At 42.5% G+C, this 23639-nt stretch overlaps 1 protein-coding gene across 12 annotated transcripts in view; it reads left to right on the top strand.

The window, feature by feature from the left end:
* Positions 1-23639, top strand: part of Mecom (MDS1 and EVI1 complex locus) — a 556830-nt gene that overhangs the window by 476437 nt on the left and 56754 nt on the right. Inside the window, exon 1 of one of the 12 annotated variants that reach the window (XM_050138450.1) lies at positions 20112-21124. The exons of 10 other annotated variants lie outside the window; for them this stretch is intronic. The gene's annotated coding sequence lies outside the window, so the exon portion shown is untranslated. Of the gene's footprint in view, positions 1-20111; positions 21125-23639 lie in introns of those variants that run through there. One more of the 12 variants, XM_050138451.1, reaches the window with a different exon arrangement.

Genomic DNA, 23639 nt, shown 5'->3' with positions numbered 1-23639 from the left:
GCCATAGATACATAGTCACGCAGCATCTGTTCCACTTGTCCCTGCCAGTCACATATACCACAGGAGCTGCTTTTTTGCTTCTGCGACAAAATGCGCTGTTGAGAAACAACTGAAGGATGGTTTGACCGGCCTCCCCAGTCTGTGACAGTGAGAGCACATGGCAGCAGACACATGAAGCAGCTAGTCACGTGGTGTCTGAGGTCAGGAATCACAGAGTGGTAACATGATTGCATGCAGGCTGCCTTATCCAGTCTGAGACTCTAACCCGTGGAATGATACCATCCACACTGAGGTTCGATCTTCCTACCTCCATTACCATGTGCAGGCACTTCCTCACAGACACGTCCAGAGATGTGTTTCCATGGTGATTCTAAATCCCATCAACTTGACAATGAAAACTAACCATCACAACTTCATTCTTTGTCACCCTAAGACCCCCAAACATCACTTTTAAAATGTAATTTTCTATCCATTGTCTATAGGGTCACGACCATCTTGTAATATAAAACACATTCAGTCCAGCTTCCAAATTCCTCATAGTCTTGAACAATCCCAGCACTGTTTGTAAGTCCAAAGTACTCTCGCTTCTGAGACTCAAGGAAATCTCTTAATGTGAGTTCCTATAAAATAAAAACCAAATTACCCTTCAAATTGACAGTGGCACAGAACAGCCATCCCTATTCCAAAAACAGGAATAGAGTGTGGACAGTGAGAGAAATGAGCAAACCAAAGCAAGACTGAACTCCAGCAGGGAAACACACCGAATCCTACTCCATATCTGGCTTCTGGGGCTTGTGATGGAAGTTCCCAGACCCCGAATGGCTTTGATGGAGCCACCCCTCTATGTCACCTGCAGTACACATATCCTCTTTTGGGATAACTCTTTCTACATGCTTGCAGCTTTCCACAACAGATATCCCATGGTCCTGGCATGTAGTTCCTGACCTCAGCAGCCCTCTGGTGTAAGATCCCATGACCACGACCCCCTTCATCCTGCATCCTATAACATCAGTTCCACGGGAACACTGTTGCTTATTCTGCCCTAAGTTCAGCCGGAAGCCTGGCTCTCTGCATCTACAGCTGTATTGGCCTTACCAAGCCTGAGAAAACACTGTCTGAGCTTGTTTTTAAGGAGCGAACCCCTTCAGCACAGTTCTCAGCTCAGCCTCTCTCCTTTCAAATGCAGCCTTCATGTTTCAAATGGATCTTGAGGTCTTGTCTTCGAGGCACCATTCTTTTTCCTGGCCCAGAGCAGGAGCCCCCCTCAATGGTGTAAATCTGTATTCAAATCTCTACAGAGATGCTTTCTCATCCCTGCCCCCTTACCTAAAGCTTTCAACTGTTCATAAACCTCTCCTCACTAAACTTCACATTTTTCTAAACTTTCAGCTTCACTTTTCTTCCCCCTTCCCTCTCTATGGAACTGAATGCAAGCCATGAGAAAAAAAAAATCATGTCACAGCCTGAATGCTGACCTGTTTTAAAATGTCCTCTACCAGCAAACAGGCCCATTATTTTCTTTAAGCTTGGCCTCTCTCAAGGTCTCAGGACACAGGCAGAACACCACCAGATCCCTTGTCAGAATGCCGCAGGAGTGACCCCAGCCAAGCTCCTCACTCTCTTCTGAAACCACACAAGCCCAGGCTCCACTGCGCACTGATAATTCCTGTCTTTCAAGCTCCCACCAGAATGACTTACAATATGCAACTGACTTTCTAACCTGAAGTTCCAAGGTCTTGCCCATTGCTACTACAAGCTAGTTCCAGAGGCCCGAGGACCGCGTGGTCAGGCTTATTGGCAACGGTTCCACTTCTCAGTACTGATCTTCTGTCCCGCTTACCCTGATGAAGTCTGCTTTAGGATAGAAAGGGTCATTGTGCTAACAGCTGGGGAAACAGTTCATCCTATCAGGCAAGGGTGACAGCAGGAGCTTGAGGCTGCTGGCCACATGGCCCCCACAGTGTGGAAGCAGACGGCGATGAAGTGACTGCATTTGCCTTTCTCCTTTTAATGCATTCTGAGATCCCATCCCTTCAGAGGCTACACCCCACGTTTAAAGTTGGGCCTTCCTATCTTAATTACCCTAACATAGACAATCCCTCACTGATACACCCAGGCATTTATTTCCATGGAGATTCTAAACCCCATCAATTTGACAAGATTAACTGTCACAGACTCCATAGACGGCTCTAGAATATTGCTCTGTCCTCCTCACTGCCCTCCTCAGAGCTAAGAGATGGCTGGCTAAGGAGTAAAGGCTAAAGGGCCTTTTCTCTCTGCTCGTAGTAGAACGGAAGAGCTAGAGGCAGAGAGAAAGGAAGAGCAGGACTGACCACGTGAGGTTTGCTTTCCTGTCGCGTGAACCTCAGTGTTTGGGATAAGCAAGTGCAGAAAGCGAAATCACCTGTGAAGCCAACGGGACGCTCAAGATGCACGGTGCACATGGCGCTGTTTTCACGAGTTTTCATAAGTTGTGTACTTTGAGGAAGGTATTTCTGTGACCTGCAGATTGGGGGGTTTGACTTCTTAAACTATTGATCCTACCCTCCTGAGTGTGTTACACTGGCCGGGAAATGTGAAGTGAATGCCGTGTGTCAGTTTGCTCTGCGAATCTCCTTTATAGCATTTGCAGTGTTGTTAAGGGACTGATAGAAGTTTAGGCCTCTCAGACAGTGCACACTGGAATGTTCCATCGCATTTTTGAGGAGGCCCCGGTGAGGGCTCTGGAAGCAGGCAATGCCATCTCTTCTCGGGCCCCATCTTATTAGGGTTAAAGTCTTGGCTACTAATTTGTTATCTTTGACCCATGATAAACACAAAACCATTGTCATTTTTTTTTTAAGAAAAAAGCTTTATGTTTTGGTGAGGAATATAGCTTTTGGCAGTTGGGGCTCCAGAGTAGAACTTCTGGGAAAGCTGTGATCATACTGGGAATCCATTAAGATGGCTAAGTGTCAGGAAGTGGAATTAAAAGGGACCTTCTCTCTGTAGTTGGGTGATGGGATCCTTCAGTGCTGGTGGAAGTCAAGATACATACACTGTGGCCCAGCTGTTTTGAGAACATTAAAAATCCCTTCACTTAAGCTGTTGAAAGCTGCAAAAAAAGACCAAATGTTTTCCATCTCAAAACACATTTTACTTAGCCATGTTTTGAAAGCTGCTATCTAAACATAAAAAAAAAATCCAGTGTGCTTTAGAACACTTTCTTCCTTGGGTGTAGATTGGGAGTTATAATTTAATTTAGGAAAGAGAAAAAAGAAAGAGGATGGAAAAAAAATCCCATTTTATTCTCCTCCCTCCTTGTTTATCTTTCCTGAAAGCCCTTGAAGGACGTAAAACAATAAAAAGCCACCAGGCTACAGTTTTGTTAACTTATCTTGTGAACATTAAACATTATGCCTCAAATTTTATATGGTACATAAAGTGTTTTACCTTGCAAGATCGTGTATACAGCACTTCAAAAAGGCTGACAGGGCAGCTCACGGACATGATCGATGCGTGACAGAGTCCTTTAGATCTCTTGTATTTAGCATGACATCTCTGGGCTCTTAGGTACTTTAAACATGATACCTAAAACTATATAGTTTTCACTAGTGTTGAAAAATGTAGACTAATTACAAACTACTCATATTCTATAGACGATCAGGCAGTCTGGTACAGTGGGAACATTTGATTGTACCAAATTTCCTCTCATTATTGAAGTTAATCAGTTTTACAGCTTTGCTTTATTGTTCTTAATGAGATCCCCCCCCCCCCACGCGCGCTAGAATGAGCGCTGCGTTAGCAGGGTTGGCGTGTGGAACAAGGCAGTAGTTCCGTCCTCGTGACACTCTGAAAGCTGAATTCTTTTCCCGAAGGTCCATCCGTCTCCACACACACCACCCCAAGTTTTCCAGAACTCTAATCAGCTTCGGAAGATGCTCCTAAAACCATCCAAACTCTAAGATCTGTTTTCTGAAGCCAAAACTGCAGGTTGACAAACTTTTGTCAAGGCATTTCCCATGGAACATGGCTAAACTAGGAATGTGCTAGAAAATCACTGCCTTGTACCCCAGGTGCAGACCTCAAGTGGGTCTTTATGATGGAAGCCCTGGGTATGGGGGAATCTGTAAACAGTTTAAATAATCAGATAAGGAGTGGAGAGGAGGCAGGCATGCTGAAAGCAGAGGAAACATCTACCAACCCAGTGACCTTCCTGGGCTGTGAGACACAGTTATGGCTGAAGGATAGAATGTTAAAAAATAAAATATCATTGTGTTTATTACCGTTTATATATGGACATAAATTCATAGCTGGAAGTTGGTTTTTTGCCTTTGTTTATTCTTGTGTTTATGGAAATACAGCTGCGCCATCAGGATAGGTAACAGGGATTTTAGGGAGCTCGTGGACACCTCAGGAGACAAGACATGCTGCTCTCCTCACTGAGCTCTGAATTTCTCTCTGTGTGTGTCCGTTCTGAAAGACTATAATTAAAACACACTTAATCAATGAGTGAGTAATTGAAAAACTGGTGCAATGCCACAGACCAGGCCAGGATACAAATTAGTTCTTGCTTTGATTATGGCCAAGCCTTGGACGAGCCAGCGTACGTACTGGCCGATATTTAATTAATAGAGCATAGACTTCCATCGTGTCTCGGGAGTCCATTTTGGTTTTGGAAAGGCCTCTGGAAGTATTGCTTTCTTAATTTAATATATATCATTAGACTGGGGTTTGGGGTTCACCATAAGGGTCCCTGAAGTCAGCGATTGACTCAGAGTGACCAGAAATGGCTGCTTTCAGTGACCAGGATGACAACACTTTTGGCATCTTAGTAAGTCAGCCTGTCAGGCTGCTGTGTCTGATGCAATGTAGACCTGTTATAAAGGAAAACTAAAACAGTACTTAATATAGTAAGACTGGCCAGAGGTGCTATGCAAGCACACACCAGCATTTGGGAGGGAGAAGCAAACCGTGTGACTTAGGGCAAATTACTTACTTATCCTTGTTGTATTTTGCCATCTGTATTAAACAAGATAATAAACTTCTAATGGCCTGTCTGTGAATTATTAAATCAAATTGCACAGCAGTGCTGGACATAGAGAAGATACGTATTAAATGCTCACTGCCTTCTTGCTCCTGCTGTTTCACTGCTGGCTGTTGGCTTGCCCAGTATCCCTGTCTCAGCCCCCGTGCTCTCACCACGCTGTTGCCAGTGAAGTTTCTAAGATGAGAATTTGACGAGGATTATGTCTGATTTTTTTTTTTCTGGGCTAAATGAGTAGGTTAGTAAAACGAGCAAGACCAACTTAGGTTACAAATAAAATACTCCATTACTTTCTAAGAAAAACAAGCAGGTGGCATTGGCTTATGATTTTATCTCTTAATCAGATCATATTAACAGGGGTTAAATGCACGGGCGAATTTAAGGCATTTCTTTGGATAGTATGCTCATGGTGTCCTGTAGTCTTTGCTTTTGCTATTATTCCTGTTAAAATGAAGCCAATGTAGCATACATGCAGTGTTTTGAGTTAGTAAGTCAAATAGGAAGACCTATTATCTAAAATTAATGTTTTCAGTTTGTTTACAAGTCATTGTGACTGAATAAGAAGTATGTTAGCAATTTTTAGATTAAAAAAAAACTTTTGTATATACCTTATATTTTTCCCCAATTATCTCCTGGCATTGCTTTAATTAATGTTGAGAAATTCACCAAGGATAGGCACAAAAGCATTTGGTACTTTAGTGTCTACCAGGAAATGAGTATATTTAGAACTTGCACAGCAATGCACACGCTCTGTGTGCACCGCTGAACCCTGAGGCTCATCTGACCCCCTATAAGAAACAAAAGCATGCGTGGATTCATCTAAGCAATCAAACACAGAAGACACTCAGAGCCTAGGCCACATTCTCCCTTTCCCTCTCTCTCCAGTTCAGACTGAGATCAGGCTGACTTTGGCCCTCGCCACGCCAGCCGTTACCTTTCTCTCTCCCATCTTAAGTTCTGCAGAACTTACCAATCAAGCCACATAACTTGATTCTCAACAGCACACAATCTTCCGCTGTCTGCAGCTTCTTTTCTGCCTAAATCAATCAGGTGGGAACAGCGGTCCACATGCATGGTGTGATTCCCTGTGGCTTCAAAACTTTCTCCTGAAACATACTTAGTTCAGGCGTTTTCAACATGTAAGTTGAGACAAAGTGGTGGAGGGAGTGAGGTGGGTGTTGGGGAAATATCCCAGAGTCATTCCCAAGCCCACAAGTCCACGTGAAATTGTGTTCATGCCTGTGCCTGTTTGTTTGCCCGGAGCACGTGCAATTGAACGGGTTAGAAAATACCTTCAAAGAAGGCACACCTTTGAATCTGTAGTGTGCCTCTGATAATGTTGCATTCAAATCCATGTTCTATACTCACATGGATAATATATCTATTAGAACTTTATTTTTCTTAAAAAACTGTTATTTGAGATAATTTATATACTCAAACTGACTGAATTCAGTGTTGACTTATAAAATAATGGTTATCATCACCACAGGGAGCATAGGTGAGCAGCTAGGTGAAATGGTGTGTGGTGAGCCTGGGCATTACTTTGGTTGGTCTGCGTGCAATTGTGACAATCTCTTTGGGAACCTGGGAAATAATGGCAGTGGCCTCATTATAGCAAGTGATTCAAGTGCCAAGGAGATGTCTTGCTCTCATGGGCAAACAGGGAGGCCACCATCTTAGGGATGTGGGAAGATGAGAAAAACAGAAATCACCAATATTATTTTTGTTCCTGATGTGGTTATATTGTCTTTTGTTTCTAGGTTTGGGCTGGCTTTGGGGACTTTCTTGATAAACAGTAAATCAGAATATGTTCATGAGCAACATCACAGCATTATATACAACCACAAAAACGAGTCTGACTCTGCAAATTAACTCATCTCTATTTTGGTACATGCCCTGAACCAGTTCACAGTTCACAATCTACTCTGAGATTCCTGGAAATCTTTTTAGTCTCTTTCAACTCTGAAACTTTTGGGTTTTGTTTGCTTGTTTTTTGATTTTTCTAGACCAGGTTTCTTTGTGTAACCCTGGCTGTCCTGGAACTTTATCCATAGACCATGCTGGCCTCAAACTTACAGAGATACGCCTACCCTTGCCTCCTGATTGCTGGGATTAAAGACAAGTACCAGCACTTCCCAGTCCACTCTGAAACTTATGATCACTGTCATATTTTTATCCCATGTTGTTGTCGGGGTTTCTGTCCTGCCCAGTTCCTGCAATTGTTATGTCCCAAAGAAATCACACAGAGGTCTATATTAGTTATAAACTGATTGGCCCATTAGCTCAGGCTTCGTATTGACTCTTATAATGTTTATTAATGCATTATTCTTATCTATGCTAGCCACATGGCTCGATACCTTTTTCAGTGAGGCAGTCACATCTGGCTTCTTCTGTGTCTGGTCTAGGACTACGGAGGAATGGGCTTCCTTTTTCCCAGAATTCTCCTGTTCTCATTTACCTGCCTCTACTTCCTGTCTGGTTGTTTTGCCTATAATTCCTCCAGGGCTACTGGCCAATCAGCGTTTATTTAAAATATAATTGACTAAATACAGACCATTCTCCCACACCATGTAGCCTAATTTCCAGCTGGTGTTAGACAGCTTTTCATAATTTGGTCTTATCAAGTCATGTTCCCTGATGTTCAGCCGCCTTATGGCTCTTGGGACACTCTTGTGAGTCTATTGAATGATGACTTGTGAGTAGAACTCGGAGAAACACTGACGGCAAGATGGCTGTCTGGGAATCGATCCAGGCCAGACTCCTTTAGATCCATGTCAAGACAAGTTCCTTAACTAGAAACCATTATCTTTTGCTGTGTGCAAGTATGCCACAGCTTAGGGGCCATCTCCAGTCCCTTGGTGGTCCTCTTCTCAGAAGTGATAACGGTTCACCAACATTCTACCTTCTTGTCAATCATTGACTGTAGGGTATAGTTTACAGCAATGGCCAATACAATGGATTTTTTTTCTCTTGAACTTTGGAGTTCCTTGTGGACAGGAGCTTAAAAGATCAATTATCTTTTTAGTGCCAAATTATTTGCCAAGATGTTGGAATTTCCTGATAAATAATTGTGGAATAAAGTGAACTAAGTTGCTTTGCATATTGAATTCATGGTGTGATCATACTGTAACATGATGGCATGCTAACTAACAGAGCAAGCTTACATATTCAAGACTCGGTACATTCTCTGGGTCTTCTGGAGTCACACGGTGTCACATTCTGCAGAGCTTTCTCTCTTTTTCAGTGTATCATCTTTTGTCTCGTCTTCTACTATGAAATATTATAGCTTTTGGTAGCCAATATACAATGCTGACAAAAAGGAGAGCTCAAATTGGTTTTCTGTTGAAGATTTGTTTTTTAAATCCCGTACCAATTCTGGTAGTATTGGGAAGATTCCTGTGTTGAACCTATCATTGTGGCACATGTCTCTAAACCCAGCAATTGGACATTGTAGGCCGAAAGGTCAGGAGTTCAAGATCATCTTCTTTATATAGCTAGTGTGAGGCTAGCCTGTGCTACGTGGAACCTTGGGTTCAAAGGAAGAAAAGATTACTGTATTTCTTCATATGTTTTATTTTACCTAATTAGAAAATTCATTTCTAAAAGACGCACTTTCCCCCCATCAAGACAAGGATCCCTGACTTGGTCTGCAGCCCATTTTGGTGGAATTCCATTCTATCTGTTATTTAAATCGTTCCTCACTGTCTTGGTGTATTTCCATTTACTTTTCTCAGAAACAAATCACTGCCTGGGTGAGCAGCAAATAAATGAGGAAGAAAAAATAGTTTCTCTATTATGGTATAAAGATGCACCCATACAATAACAAAGCACGGAAAGCATTGGGGAAGATGATCATTCTGTTCTCAGGGTAGCATACTACTATAACAGATGCTCAGGAGATGCTCACATACTAGCCACTGAAGTGGTCCTGTGCATACATTTTCTCCTATAACACAGGAGATACCCACATGCTAACCACTGAAGTGGTCATGTATATAGATTATTTTACATAACCCTCTCAACAGAAATATAAGGCATCTCCTAGTCTAATTTATCTTCACTTTACCAGGGAAGAAATAAACAAAACCAACATGATGTCTTTTTGCACATGCTCCTCACCTAGCACACAATAAGGCTGATAACTATAGCAGGCCCTTTGGGTTCTGTAGTTTTAGTGTCTTGTATTTAGTTTCTTTTTCTCTTGGTAGAGTCCTATGGGCCAGGTAGTATACTAAGCAGCGTATATAGATTATCACGACTGTTTAATCCCAAGAACCTCCAATGATGTAGGTGCAATACTACAATATTAGAAGTAGCGAGAAGGAAGCCCCAAAAGAAAATCTCTCAAAGCCACCTAAGTAACAACAGACTGGGAGGACTGCATCGTCAGAAGGACACAACATAGCAGGAACCGGGCGAGAGACTGATTTGTCATGAGCCAAAGGATTTACATCTTCCAGAGAGGAAGTCTGTAGTCTTCAGAAGTCTAGGGAAAAGATTATTTTACTGTATGTCACAGCTTATCACATCCAGTCCTTTTCTTTCCTGTTCCAGGCCAAAGGGGGGCAGGAAGTTTGTGAAGACAAACGGTGTGATTACATCTAGGTTACATGATTGACAGAGTCCTGTGCCAATAGCATTCTCTAGATCATACCAAAAATTCCCTGGGGGTGAAGAATTAGAAAAGAGCTGGTTTTCTCTCTCAGTGTGCAATGGATGAATTCTTCGGTGACTCGTTTCTTAAGAAACCCTTTGTTTGGATTTGTGCAACTATCTTTTAAGGGTTCTCTCTCCCTTTCCCCTCCCCGTCTTCTTCTTCTTCCCTTAATCCTAAGACACATTTTAAAATCTATATTAAGACATTTTATAGGTGGTAGAGGGGTATCTCAGCACTTAAGAATATCTGTTGCCCTTGCAGAGGACCCAAGTTCAGTTCCCAGCACCCACATGGCAGATTACAACTGTCTACAAATTCTAGGAGATCCTGTTCTTTCTCCTACATGCCCAGGTTCCTGAATACAGACAGTACAAATACACACATACATTCACACACACACACAAAATAAGAAAATAAATTTTATAAATAGGTTCTTGGTCTGCACATAAAAATATAGTATTGATTCTAATTATTTAACTTGTCACTTTTATTCAGTAATTTTCAAAACTGAATCCAAATTCACATAATGTACATATTTCTGAGACATTAGTTTGTGCAATGAACAATTCTCCTCTTCTCTCCATTTCTATTCCCAGTTTATGTGAATAAACTGTTAAATTGAATTAAATTGAGTGTGTTCATGATGTCACCCCATTGATTTTAACAAAACACATGATATTAAGACTTTCAATAACTTTTTGGAAATATTTCAGCTTTCAGTACCAAGGAGATAAGTACAGAAAATGAAAAGCATTTCTGAAGAGACACCAACAACATATTTTCCAAGTTACACGGCTGAAGTACCTAGTGAATTATTAAAGTTTGGTTCATTAACAACTCTTGGATGGCTAATGAAGCTTGCTAGGCTAGTAGAACGGAGGTAGTGAGCAGGGATCTAAAACTAAGAGGTGATACAATCTGACTCAGGAGTATAAATTTTAAAATGTGTAGTCATTGGAACTGTACCATTCTGGGCTCCTGGTCTGAGGTTTTCCATGTTATCAAAGCCTTTCTTTAGCAGGTGAGTTGGCCTGCATCACATGGAGAGAGACTCTTAGGAGTTGGGGTTGGGTGAATTAATTGCTTCTTTTGAGTGGTTTCTTTCATACATGTCCCTGTGACTTTCCTTTCTCCAGTGGTAAAACATTGTATGGGGAAAACCTGGGAGTTTTTGTCCTAGTCAAGAACTGTAGACAGAATACAAATAAATTTGGAGCTCTTCATGTTGCAACTGGCCAGTACTTTATTCTGAAACTTACAGACAGGCTACAATAAGGGTTTATTTGACACTGAAGAATCGATGCAACGCAATTTACAGAACGATCTTTGAGGTCTGTATTTTTACAATGACACTAGGATTTTACTGGTGCTTTAAAGACTGTGGTGATAGTTTGACCTTGAACTGCATGTATCATAAAATATGCCACACGTTAAACGGATTATAAGCCATACTTTTCTGACTCTATAGAGATTTTATTTATAATGTCTGGCTACAGTTACAGATATGATAAAAATGGAATTTTAGGATTATCAACATAGAAGGAACACAAATATTTCATTACATCATAGATAAGAATTCAACGCATAACTGAGTCCTAGCTGATTAACAGGTGTAAGAGGCAGAGCAGTTTCCCCCACTCCCTATCTCTTGTAGCCCCAAAGCTGCTACAGGCCTAAGACTAGTCCTTGAGGCTTTATGTTCCTGCTTCCACTTTCCATGTGCTGGGATGACAGGTGCGTAGCACCCTTCCGTCACCCAGTTCCTCTTGCTTTATTGCATGGCTCTGTAGCTGGGGTTCAGTGTTTTCAATAGATCTAGTGTTAATTGCAGCAGGTAAAGCTTTTTGCAGAGATTGTGTGGTCGCTCTAGGGAAGCTCTGCTCTTCGGTGCACTGAGTTAATTCACCCGGAACCACATTAGTTCATCGAGTTTGTGGTTCATCTACAGATCGAATTCCTGGAATTTTGCACGCCATCTGACTTAAAGTTCACTTAGTTCAGTGGCTAGCTAGACAGCCAAAGGCAGAGGCAACACATGACTCCAATGTCAAAAGCTCAATAAAAGGAATCTTCGTGTTTAATTCAGGCATCTATAGCTGGAGATGGTTTTGATACCAAATCATATTAAGAAAAACCTAAACATATAAAATATTATGTGTAATATGCTCATGGTAAAAATTTATGTTTCAAGAAGACTTTTAATGAGAAATGATAGGAATGAGTTGAAATGAGATTGTATACATTCTTTCAGAAGGTTCTCATACCATATACTTAAATATAATTTTGAGTTTACAGGTAAAGGGTCAATTTGCCAGAGTTTACAGATGATAACTTGTTTTTTTTTTTTTTGTGTGTGTGTGTGTGAAAGAATTTCTAAATGTATTTAGTTGAAAAAAATTGAAGCTTTATTTTGTCTTATTTGTGACTTTTTGGTCAAGAGTTAGAGTCAGTTAATAGAAAAGTATATATGGGAACATTTATGCTTTTTTGAAACACAAAATAATTTAAATGTTTGTTTGCAAGACCTAATCCTCCACCTCAGGTGTTTCACTGGAAAGAGAAAAGAGGGTTTGGTGTATGCTTAAATACCTTGCATGATGCCTAATAAAAATCAAATCTATTTTTAACTAAGAAACTTATATTTTTAGTCTTTCATAACGTATTTACTGCATGATCTTCACTGGGATGCTTCAAGAAGCAGCCATGTTTACTTAAGTTAACCCCAGATTACCTGGGGTTGATAAGGGATGCCTGTGAGGATGTGCTGGTGTGCAGGATGTTTCTTGGCATGAGCCAGGCTACAGGTGGCCTGGATAATCACAGAGTACCGCTGGTGGTCCTAACTGTGCTTCCTGGCCAGTGCATGCTTTCGCAGTCAGGACTGTAAGAGCTTCAGAGTTTAGAGGATGCATCTGGCCTAGGGAAAAAGTAGACACGGTGTCTCTTAAGGACAAACCCACTATAGACAGGGTTGGCTTTGGTCCAGGAGAGAAGCACAGTGAAGGAGGGCTTCTTGGAACCCAGCTGCTACAGATCAGTAGGCATACAAGGAAGAAGATGCGGTGGTGATGGCTAGATAAGAGGGAACCTGAATCACCAAGGTCCCAGCAGTTAAGAACACTGCCTGCTTGCTCTTCCAAGGTCCTGAGTTCAATTCCCAGGAACTACGTGGTGACTCACAACCATCTCTAATCAGATCTTGTGCTCTCTTGAGGAAGAGACCTGGTCAGTTGTCCTCATCACCTTAGACCATGAAACCCAATATGGACAAGTTCAACAGAGCCGCCAAACATACGGGCTGCCCACGCATGCTTCAGCATTGCCAGGGCATAAATTTCAAAATTTCCTTCATTTCCCCAAGGCTCCAGGCAGAGTGGACACAAGTGACAACAATGACATCACTGATCAGTAATATAGCATTGTCTTACTACAACAATAGTACCATTTTGTGTCGATCAAACGCTGTGTTCCATGCAAATTCTATTATTTATATTTACTACCTCATATGATTTCCCCAAACTGGGGTGGATTTGCATTAAAAGGTACTGCAAAAGTTTGGGGAGTAAAGTCTGGGGAATTAAAAGCGTGGAAACTAGTAAACGGTGAGTTGGAGGATGCTGATGGGTGGCAAGACCACTGCAGCAATCCAAGCTGGAGTCCCAGGCACCCACACTAGGCTCGAACCCACACACCCCTGCTTAACACTTGTCTCAGCCTAGCTCACAGGCAGTAAGGGGAGAATTGTACCCGATTCCCATCTGCTTAGCGTCTGAAGCCCACCAAAGGACACTGTAAGGGATGCCTTTTCTGACCTGAGTATTGACCTGAAGCTTTGTGGGTGCGTGTGTGTGTGTGTGTGTGTGTGTGTGTGTAGTGTGTGTATATGTGTGTGTGCTTTTTTTACATCCCATCTGAGTCCCACCAGAGAACATTGTAAGGGATGCCTTTTCTGACCTGAATGTAGACCTGAAACCTGTGTGTGTGTGTGTGTGTGTGTGTGTGTGTGTGTGTGTGTGTATGTGTGTGTGAGCACGCATGCGCGCACACATGCCTTTGTAGGCCCTAGTTCACTTTTGTTTATAGAGCTCTCTTGCTGATTAGCAGAGAACACAGTGGGTGGGACAGTAGGAGCTTCTCTGGCTGCCAAACATGGACAGACATCTTCCAGAGAAACACAGTTTGAAAGAGAGAGAGAGAGAGAGAGAGAGAGAGAGAGAGAGATTTTTTTTTTGTGGCAAATTCTTCTCTTCTAAAGTCAGGGTAAGAATTAGGACAACTGATATCAGAGTGGAACAAAGAATTAAAATATATATATAATCGTATTTTGCCGTTCCCTAATGTGTGATCCAGACTAGCTTCCGAGTTCTGCATGTGTGTTGACTCTAGCCTGCTTGCAGACACCGTGGAACTCACTAATTCTGACCTGTTCCCATGGACCCAGAGCCACTCACACTCACATTACTCAATTTATTTTCCCAACACTCTCATTATGCTGATATTATGAAACTTGCATAGAAATCAACTCAAAGGTTAAGTGCCTTGCCCAGAGGTTCACAGGAGGATGGAGGGAGGCGTTGCCTTCCAACTCACTTTCCCCACAAGATCGGGAGGCTGAAAGCAAAACCCCGGGGAGGGTGTCAACCCCGGAGTTATTGCACACTGTGCTGAACACTATCTTGAAAGGCTGAATTAATTAAAATGAATAAAATAATGAAAAATCAAATCTGTACAGAGTTGAAGTTACTTCCAAACACATTAGCTGCTTTCGTTTTGTTCCAAAACGGAGAGAGGAGTTGGCTTTTAGAGACCAGCCATGATTCTCTAGAAATTGAAGATGCTTATAAAATGTCCTCAGTGCTATAAAAAAAAAAATACCTGTTTCTTATTGATACAGGTGTGTGTCATGTGTTTTGCGAATCTTTGTTTCTTAGTCTTTGTGAGTATATATTGGTTCGTCATGTGATTTTCTTGAATGCGTTCACATCAGACAGACAGGGAAGAGAAAAATAATGTTTTTGTGCTCCACTACAATTTTGCTACATTTTATTAAACTCTTTATTCATCACAAGGCTTTCACGGAAACTTTAGACGAAGCCCTTTGTTGTGATATTTTAGCCACTCCTCACAATAGCTCGGGAAATAAATCAAAATAGCCAAGAAAAAAAATTTAAATATGGCAGCTGGAGTTGGAGTTTGGGAAATCAACCTTTGAGTATAATAATGTAGTCATGTGAGCTGTTGTGTCGGCAAAGTGTTTCATCTTAGTTTCCAAACAGTTGCTATTTATTACTAAATATTATGTTTAAAAATCAAAGCAGAAAAATTGATTTCATTCTCTCCAGATACCTTAAAAAATACTCAGGTGTGAAAGTTAGGGGCTCTTTTGGGAGAGCCGATTGGATAGGGATTATGGCTGTGTGGTTAATTAATAAGAAGGGAAGTAGGGGCCAGTTCAGGGGTAACTGCATCAGGGCTGGGGAGGACTTCACGTTGTAGGGACAATAACGGGGTGCTAATTCTGAACGCACAGTGCTGTCCGACAAAGACATCAAGATGTGTAGGAAATCACCCCTCCTGCAGTCCTGGCAAGCCAGACTGACCCCGGCAAATGAAAATAATCAAAAGTAATTAGAAGCGTGCTGGACGACTCCTCGGAGAGCCGAGCAGGAGGGTAAACACGCCTGAATCCTCGAGCCACTGCGAAGGCCCATGTCTGAGCTGTTAGGTGCCCTGACCTTGTCCACATAAAGATGTGATTTATGAAGTGCAGGGCACAGCAGCCCGGCTTCTGTCTTCTCCTGGAGAACCAAATTACTGAGGCCGAGATTAACATGCTTTCAGGCGGGCCCATTTCCAGACCAAGGGAAATTTTTTATTTACCTTTTTTTCCCCTTTTTACCTTTAATTTTCTTTCTTTCTTTCTTTCTTTCTTTCTTTCTTTCTTTCTTTCTTTCTTTCTTTCTGACTGCATCAGTAGATTCAAGAAAAGATAAATAAATAGATAGATAAATAAATAAATAGATAGATAAATAAATAAATAAATAAATAAATAAATAAATAAATAAATGGAAGAAAAGCAGAGTTCCTCAGAAATGCCCCAGTATCTCTCCCCCGAGCAGCGATGATAGGGGCGCCCTGGAGGCTCAGAACCTTTGTGCCTACAGCTTGGCACTGTGCTGGGCAGACTTGCAGGTCCGCCTATCAGCGTCTCAGAATTCAAGTTCAAGCTTGTGACATACTTCCCTGATTAAGCAGTATAAATAATTAAAATCAAATGGGACATTCATCACAGCCAATCCTGCGGCTCTCTGGTCTAGTTTTTGCACCTGAGCGTTATATTTTATTCAAATCTTTTCACTAAATGCAAAGAATTAAATAGATTGTGTGCGGTGAGAATTTGGGGGACTCAGAGGGGAGGAAAATTGGGCGACACATTTGTGCAGGAACCAAGGGGACATTTCTTGAGTCCTAAAGACATACTTAGGTTTTTCTTATCTGTGTCTCACTTAAGCCTAGGTCTGCCTATGTCCCACATACTGGTGTACCGTAGAAAAGGAAACATTGATTTTCTTTTTAAACACACATCAATATCCATAACAAAGCTAATTTAATTAGCAAGCAGTTATTGTGCAGCCAAATGTCAATTTCTCAGATTATTTCAAGCTTCCTGACATGAACTGTATGAAGCACGGTTTTCATGGGCAGTCTGTGAATGAGACTGCATGCACGTGAGAAACCCAAAACCCTGCATTTGCTCGGTGCTGGGAGGAGGGGGGAAAGGCAAGCTTGGAGTTCAGTGGCTGCTTAGCCACCCCAAGAACCCAGAGCTGCAGAATTAAAGGGACTGTACTTAGGGCTAAAGCTATAAAGTGCCTTCCTCTATAAACTCAAAACATAATGTCAGGGTGAATGCGAACCTACTTTATTAACTTTATGGTATTGAAAACTGCCAGCGAGTTGTCTTGTTTTTAAATCCCGTCCTCTGCAGAGTGTTACAGGGCCGTTTGTCCACAGGAAGCCATTAAAAGTGGACAGTGCAGTCATTTCATCTGGCTTTTGGTGGACTGCTTTTCTTTCTTTTAATGATGTGCTGGCATGTACCGTGCCCATAGGGTCTCCATTAGCTGGACTCCTACTTCTGGGACAACCATGAAGTTTAAGGCTTAAAAGAGGCATCGGTTTACAGTCCTGTGGGGATCATTGGAATACTGGGGCACTAACTTATTACTGTTTTAACTAATATATTGACTTATTTTGAATAAACAGTTGTACAATGAAGGCAGAACCCATGGCCTTATTGGAAATCTTTGGGCTTTTGAAAGATTCTGCAGTCCCTGTAGCTGGGGAGGAAGGAAAAGGCGTGAGGAGGGTTTATACCCGTTCAAACAAGGAAGAAAACACGTTAACCTCTCCCACCCCAGTGCTGCCGTCAACTAAAGTGGAGTTTTTATAACTCCTAGAAAATCTTCCCGTTCCCACTCAGACCTCGTACTTTCCAATGTCGTCTTCTTGGTAAACAACGATTAAGAAAATAAAAAAGGGGTGACGCCTCTCCTACTGAAGAATGTTTAAAAAGTGTGATTCTTTAAAACCATTTCCCACGAGCTACTCTGCTTCTGCTCTCCCAAAGCCTCGCGTTTGTTCAAGCCGCCCCCCCTCTATCCCCTTGATATTTAGATCATATGTCCTGATACATGCTTGCAAATTAAAGCTGGTTTGAGATTATAGTAAAACCATTACTTTTAATAGCCCATTGCAAGGGCGGTGCTAAGCCCTGCAGAACATGCATGTTCCTGATTACTACAGAGCAGAAAGCAGGGCTTGCAGCAGCTTAATTTGTACCTGGTAACTACTGTAAGCCGACTTCTCTAGAAATCCCAAGGAATAAAGGGTGCTAGTGGTATGTGGCTCCTTGTATTTATTTATTGTTTTAGAAACCTCCTGACTGGAAGCAAGCTTACAGGGGGAGAAAAGCAAGCTCCTTGCAAAAACCCTGGCTCCCTACCCTACCTTTATCTGGGCCTGTGTTTCCTCTAATGGGGTAGATCTTCTGATGAGTTATTATTGGAAGAGCAGCATGCTAGTCCGGGGCTCGTCACTTATTGTGAGGTTGTGGATCTCTTTCTGTGAATTTCATTATGTCAGGAAAATTAAGATGGCTAGCCTCACATAACGTTATTATTCCTTTATAATAATAAAGAGGGGGCGATGATCATGAATCCACTGTTTTACTTTCTTTGCCAAGATCCTTGTAATGACGCCTGTTAATTCTTACAGTTTATTCAGTGTACAAGAGTGATAACAATGACAGCAATATCGATATTATTTCATATGAAACAAATATTAAATCAATAGTGGTGTTGCTAGAATGGATCCTCCCTGCCTCTAGACTTATCTCACGGGGTCCCAGGGAGGAAGTTAAGGTTGTGTTTGAAGAAGGGACTCAAGGAGTTGGGAACATTCTCCACTCAGGTAGTGTCGCAGGGCCTGGGTACCTGTAACCTGGAGGATGAGACTAGCAAACAGGAGCCTGGTGGGTTCACCTGGGTTCCTGAGGCCGCAGACACCAGGCTTTATTTCGGGATACATCGCCACCTACCGGCCTCCTGCCATACCTGCAAGGATGCCGTCCAGACCCGTCGCCCCACCTCCTTTACCAGAAGCAAATACCGGGGCCTGGGGGGGGGGGGGACAAACTCAAAGGGAAGCTTTTCCCTGGAATGTGATTTTAGTCAGGACCTGTCACGGATTCCGCAGGACCTTTGTCTCATCACCCACGTTTCCTGCTTTTCACAGACGCTTTGGAAAGGATTAGGCGGTGGGTGCTGCAAGGCCAGGCTGGGTGGGGTAGGTCAGGAACGGTTTGGGACACTGAGCGCCCATAGCCCGGACCAAGCCCAAGTGTCTGAAGCAATCAGTTCCCTAGATTACTTGTATTTAATACACAATGCATCATAAAACAAATCTCTCATCCTGACAGGAAGAAAATAGAACAGCTCATAGCTCCAGCTAGTCCAATTTATGGCTAAATTAAAAAAAAAAAAAGCTCCAACAATGGGCAAGTTGAGGAAGGACCCACGATCAATGCAGGGAGGCCAGGGCTCCTCAAGGTTCTCAGGCAGGGCTCTATGGGAATATCTGACCGCTTAGGTTATTTACAAAGGATTTTTTCCTGTCTTACCTACCACTGCTGTGAGATTTTCCCCTCAAACAATGGCCATTATCTGAAATAACAGTTCAATGTCACAGATAACAGGCCACCAAAATGAATTAGTCACCACCTCTTGTCATTCACTGTCCCTTACATTCTTGTCTTCTGTTCCTATTTTTGTTTTTCGATCAGCATTTTCGGGAAAATAAAGATTTGCTAGATCTTCACACTAACTTGCACTTGGAGAAAACAAAATGTGGGTGGCGCTTGGGAGACCTGGTTTGTGTAGAAGTTTAAAGTCAGCACGTTGTGAGCCGGATGGTGGGCTCCGCCTATCCTAGGTAATTGCCCCTAGACCTGGGCTCTTTGCTTAACTTTCCATTGTTGAATTGGGAATAAATTGGAATTGGGGCTTTGGGATTTAGCTCAGGGGTAAATCTCTAGCCTAGCAAGGGTGGGGCTCTGTGTTTGCTCCTTTCTTGGCGGGTGGGAGGGGGGAGATGAATTTTTGCTATTTGCTTTAGCTTTTATTCCCAATTAAACTGTGGGCTTAACAAAATTGATCCAAATTTGTCTGCAATTAAACACGTGGATTCTTACGGTTTGCCATTCACTCTACAAATTCTTTCATCCAATGTCATCTCTGCACGGTATTGATAGAAACTGTCCAAACTTATAAAGTTATCTAATGTATAAAATATGAATCACTAAAAGCAAGCATTTGTATAATTCTACTTTGAGACAGTCATGATCTTTTGAATAATGTAGCAAAGATAATAGCAAAATTCTCTAGACAGTCCTCAATCTACTAACACAGCGCTCTATTTGGAAGAGAAATGTGCAAATAATGTTTTAAATTTTAAGATTTGTTCTTATGTGGGGGGGAAAAGCGATTTTGATGTGTGGCACACTTTTCTGCTGACCTCACTATAAAAACTAGGGATAAATTTAAGTACAAACTTAAATTAGAATTTACTTTAAATATGCGTCACGGAAAGCTGGAAATGTCTGTCAGTTTTCACTCTTGAAGCTGCTGTCTTGACACTTTTAGTGTTAGCCAGTGTCTGTCTATCCAAGAGCTACTCTGGCCCTCTCCAGAGCTTCCCAAACCCGCTGCCTGGAGAGCCACCCTCACACCCCTGAAAGCAATCTCCACCCCACCCCATCCCCCACCCAACCCTCTCTCCCCCCCTCCCCCCCTCTCCCCCCCCCCCCCCTCCCCCCCCCCCCCCCCCCCCCCCCCCCTCTCTCTCTCTCTCTCTCTCTCTCTCTCTCTCTCTCTCTCTCTCTCTCTCTCTCTCTCTCTCTCTCACACACACACACACACACACACACACACACACACACACACACACACAGTCACACTTGTGCCCAGGACATCAAAACCCGAAGAGATTTCCCTGGGGAAACAAATCCTGCCTGGAGAAATCTCCCCATTGGTTGTTTATCCGCAGAAATCTACATGTTCCAGGGGATGGTGCATCCATAATCAGTCTGTCCCTATAGGACTTGGGTCTTGGCGACCTTTTTGTGACCTCTCCCGCCAGAGGAGGCTGCTGTCACTTTAAAAATTTACTGAAAGAGGAGCCCGTCGTCTGGCTTCCGACCACTCTGGAGATAGCTCCCTTTCTCCCTCGCCCCGGTTTCTTTCTGGATGGCCGAGCAGATCCCCTTTAAAGAGACAGTTCATGAAATAGAAACCCCGCGGCTGGGCGCGGAGTGGCTAAAGGGGACGAGCGAGTGAGGGTCTGGACCCGAGGAGGCTCTGGGAGGATCTGGGGGCCGTCCTGGCCTGGCAGGCCCCCCACCTTCGCAAGCTCTCCTGCCGGTCTTGCCCCTGGAGCTGGGAGAGAGGAGTGGAAGAAGTTTTAGTAGGTTTCAGATAACTTTCATTACACATCGGGCTGATAAGAGCAAGAGAAAGTGAGGAAAGAGGGAGGTGGTGAGAACAGAAGGAATAGCTGCGAGCTCATTTAGGAAGGGGGAAAATCCCAAATACACCAAACCCGGGTCATTTCTGGTCTTAAAACACTGTTGGCGGACAATAAACCCGAAACGCGTGGTCCCGGCGGCGAACAGCTCCCAGGGAACGACAAACTTATCAGACACCCATTTGGAAGGCGAGACACAAGGCTTTTATTTTTTTATTTTTTTTTAATGTCTCGAAATGTTACCGGGTGTTCTTTGAAAAGACTTTCCTACACGAGTGCCGGGTGCTGCTGATTTTATTTTTGCTTAATTCTGCTGTGATTGCTTTTGATTGCTGAGTTGAGGCCGTAGAAATCGGAAGGTAAGCGAACTCACTTTAAAAAGTCTTGGCTGTGGGCAGGGTGTCGCTGGGGACGGCGTCTGCGTCCCGGGTCTGCGCTGAGCTCCCCGCGTCCCCGGAGCGTCGCCGGTCGCCCGGGCTCTGCCGCCTCGGGTGGGTCTGCCCGGCTGGCTGCCGCCTTCTCGGCTCTCGCATCCTCCTTCCCCTCCCTCCCACGGTCTGTCGGTCAGGTTCGGGGACGCAGAAGGTGGGGTTGCCAAAAATCAGAATTCCTGGCACCAGCCAAGCGACTTTGGAAGTGGCTTTCGGCGGAGTCCCACCTTGCCAAGTAACAGCTTCGCTGGCCAACAGCGTGTGTGCTGCCTCAAGAAAGTCACATTCGGTCCCTTTGGCTGCAGGCTGGGATTTTTCCCCCTTTTCGTTGGGTATTTTTTTTTTTTTGAAAGGGCCTTTCTCTCAAGTCCACCTAAAGGAATTATTGTTATTATTATTATTTTTGAAGCTGAACAGCTTTTGAAAACACAGGACTGTGTTAGATGGGGCGTGAAGATGCGTTGTTTATTGTATTCACATTTCAGAGGAGATTGAGACTTTTGGGCACAAATGAAGTCCTGGTAGCAAATCAAAAGTGAATAACTCGCCAGGGGTGAAGATAGTTAGGCGGCCTTGGGGCAGGAATACTGAGAGTAAGGGCATCAGTATGTTGGGGAAACCTTTGAATAATCGCGTACTTAAAAGACCACATTCTTTGACAACGTGTTTTAAAAAATTAGCCTCGCTGTTGACAGAGACTGTGTCAGGGATGCTAACACGGAATAAAATTACACCTATAATTTTTTTGTGTACAGCATTGTAATCTTCAGTTCCTTACCTTGCTTGGAAAGCGGAGGGAGTAGATGCTTCTTGACTTTAAAATTAACGAGTTTTCCACTTCTTTCTGCAGCATGAAACGAGAGCAGCATAGCATTTCAGTGACTCCACCGATTTCCTTTATTAAATATTTCTCTGGGTGTCAGTTGGCATGCCTCCCACCCCTTTTTTTCTCAGTCAACAAAACAAACAGCACACCCCAAACCAGAATAAATTAGCAGACCAAATAGAATTCCACTTAGAAAAGAAAATCAAATTTTAAGAACCGTGCTAATTATTTGCCTTCTCTATGTCTGGGAAGGGAAAAATCTCAGTGCCCTTTGAGTTGTTCAGTCTTGAGAGATGAAATGTCTTAAAGTTTGTAATTTTATAAATAACGTATTTGTTGAAATTTGTCCTCCATAGAAAGGGTATTTAACTCTCTGTTAGAGTGGAGAGGTGGAGGGAAGAAGAGGGAGCAATTATTGTCTTTCTCTTAGGTTACCATTTTTCTTTTTTAAATCCTGGGGCGACTTACTGCCCTTCAATGGCCCCATGGTCAAGGGCTTATTCATAGTGCTTTAGGCTGGGGCGCTCAGAACCGAGTTCTTGAAGTTTATGGTGAGTTAATGACTTAAATCTGCAAGTGGGTGATTATCGGAGTTCTATGCAAAGCTGCTCTTGGTCCATATAGTGAAGGGTTTAACGTTAATTTCCCAGGCAGGTATAGCAGGAGCAGAGTTCAAGGGTTATTTAATTCATGAATTCTCATCCTAGAGTGTGTTGTTTAGTCTGGAGCAGAAACCGTCCTCACAGTTTGCATTAGCTGATTGACATAGCATTGCCAGCCCCTAGTTCTCCACCATGAGGTCAGTGACTCCATAGCTTTTAATATTGATGCTTAGCAAGTTATTGAGGTTAATGACTCAGAAAAGGCTTGATCTGAGTATATGAAACCTTAAAATTAAAAGCTTCCCATTTCAACGCGGATTTCGCAAGTGTCCTGAGTGACATTAACATTTAGTAGAAGCCAAGCACACATCTTCAGAAAATGATGAAACACTGCCATAAGGTAATGCTGGCAACATGTGAGACCTGCTAAGTCTATGCTTACCTGCAAACCACTTTGCTATTTTGTTTACTGGGCATAGTATGTAAACATGTATTGATATGGGTTAGTTAAACCTTAGGTTGTCATACTTTGCATATTTATATATGTGTATATATATATATATATGTATAATTTTCTTTTGCTTGTCTTTAGTTTGCTCAGAAACATCTATGAGACAATTCTTTAAGCTGCAGGCATAATTTTATGGTGAGGAAATGCAAACTAATAAAAGAAATTTAATAATGTTTAGATGAAAGTTTTTAATCAAATTAAAATGAAATAATGTAAAAGCGCCCACCCAGATGAGGAGGCTAAGCAGAACTACAATACTGACAGCTGAGTCATCCAAACCCAAATATTGAATATTTAGTTTAGAAATATTATTTCGCACATGCCGTTATATGACTTTTTGGTGAAAACACAATAGAAAAAATTAAGTCATTGAGATTATTCATGGATGAAGAAGAAGCAAGCTTGTTTTGAAAGCAATTAATCAGTTTCTGTGATAAGTTAAAATTGCTTTATGCCTTTTGTAAAAGCAGTATAGCTCATGCTTCCTTTAAGAATATATGTGCT

This window comes from Alexandromys fortis, unplaced genomic scaffold (genome assembly GCF_014885135.2).
Source record: "Alexandromys fortis isolate MF-2015 unplaced genomic scaffold, M_Fortis_MF-2015_v1.1 scaffold_15, whole genome shotgun sequence".
NCBI classification, from domain to species: Eukaryota; Metazoa; Chordata; class Mammalia; order Rodentia; family Cricetidae; genus Alexandromys; species Alexandromys fortis.
Note: the sequence above shows the minus strand (reverse complement) of the source record. Positions and strands in the feature narration are given on the sequence as shown.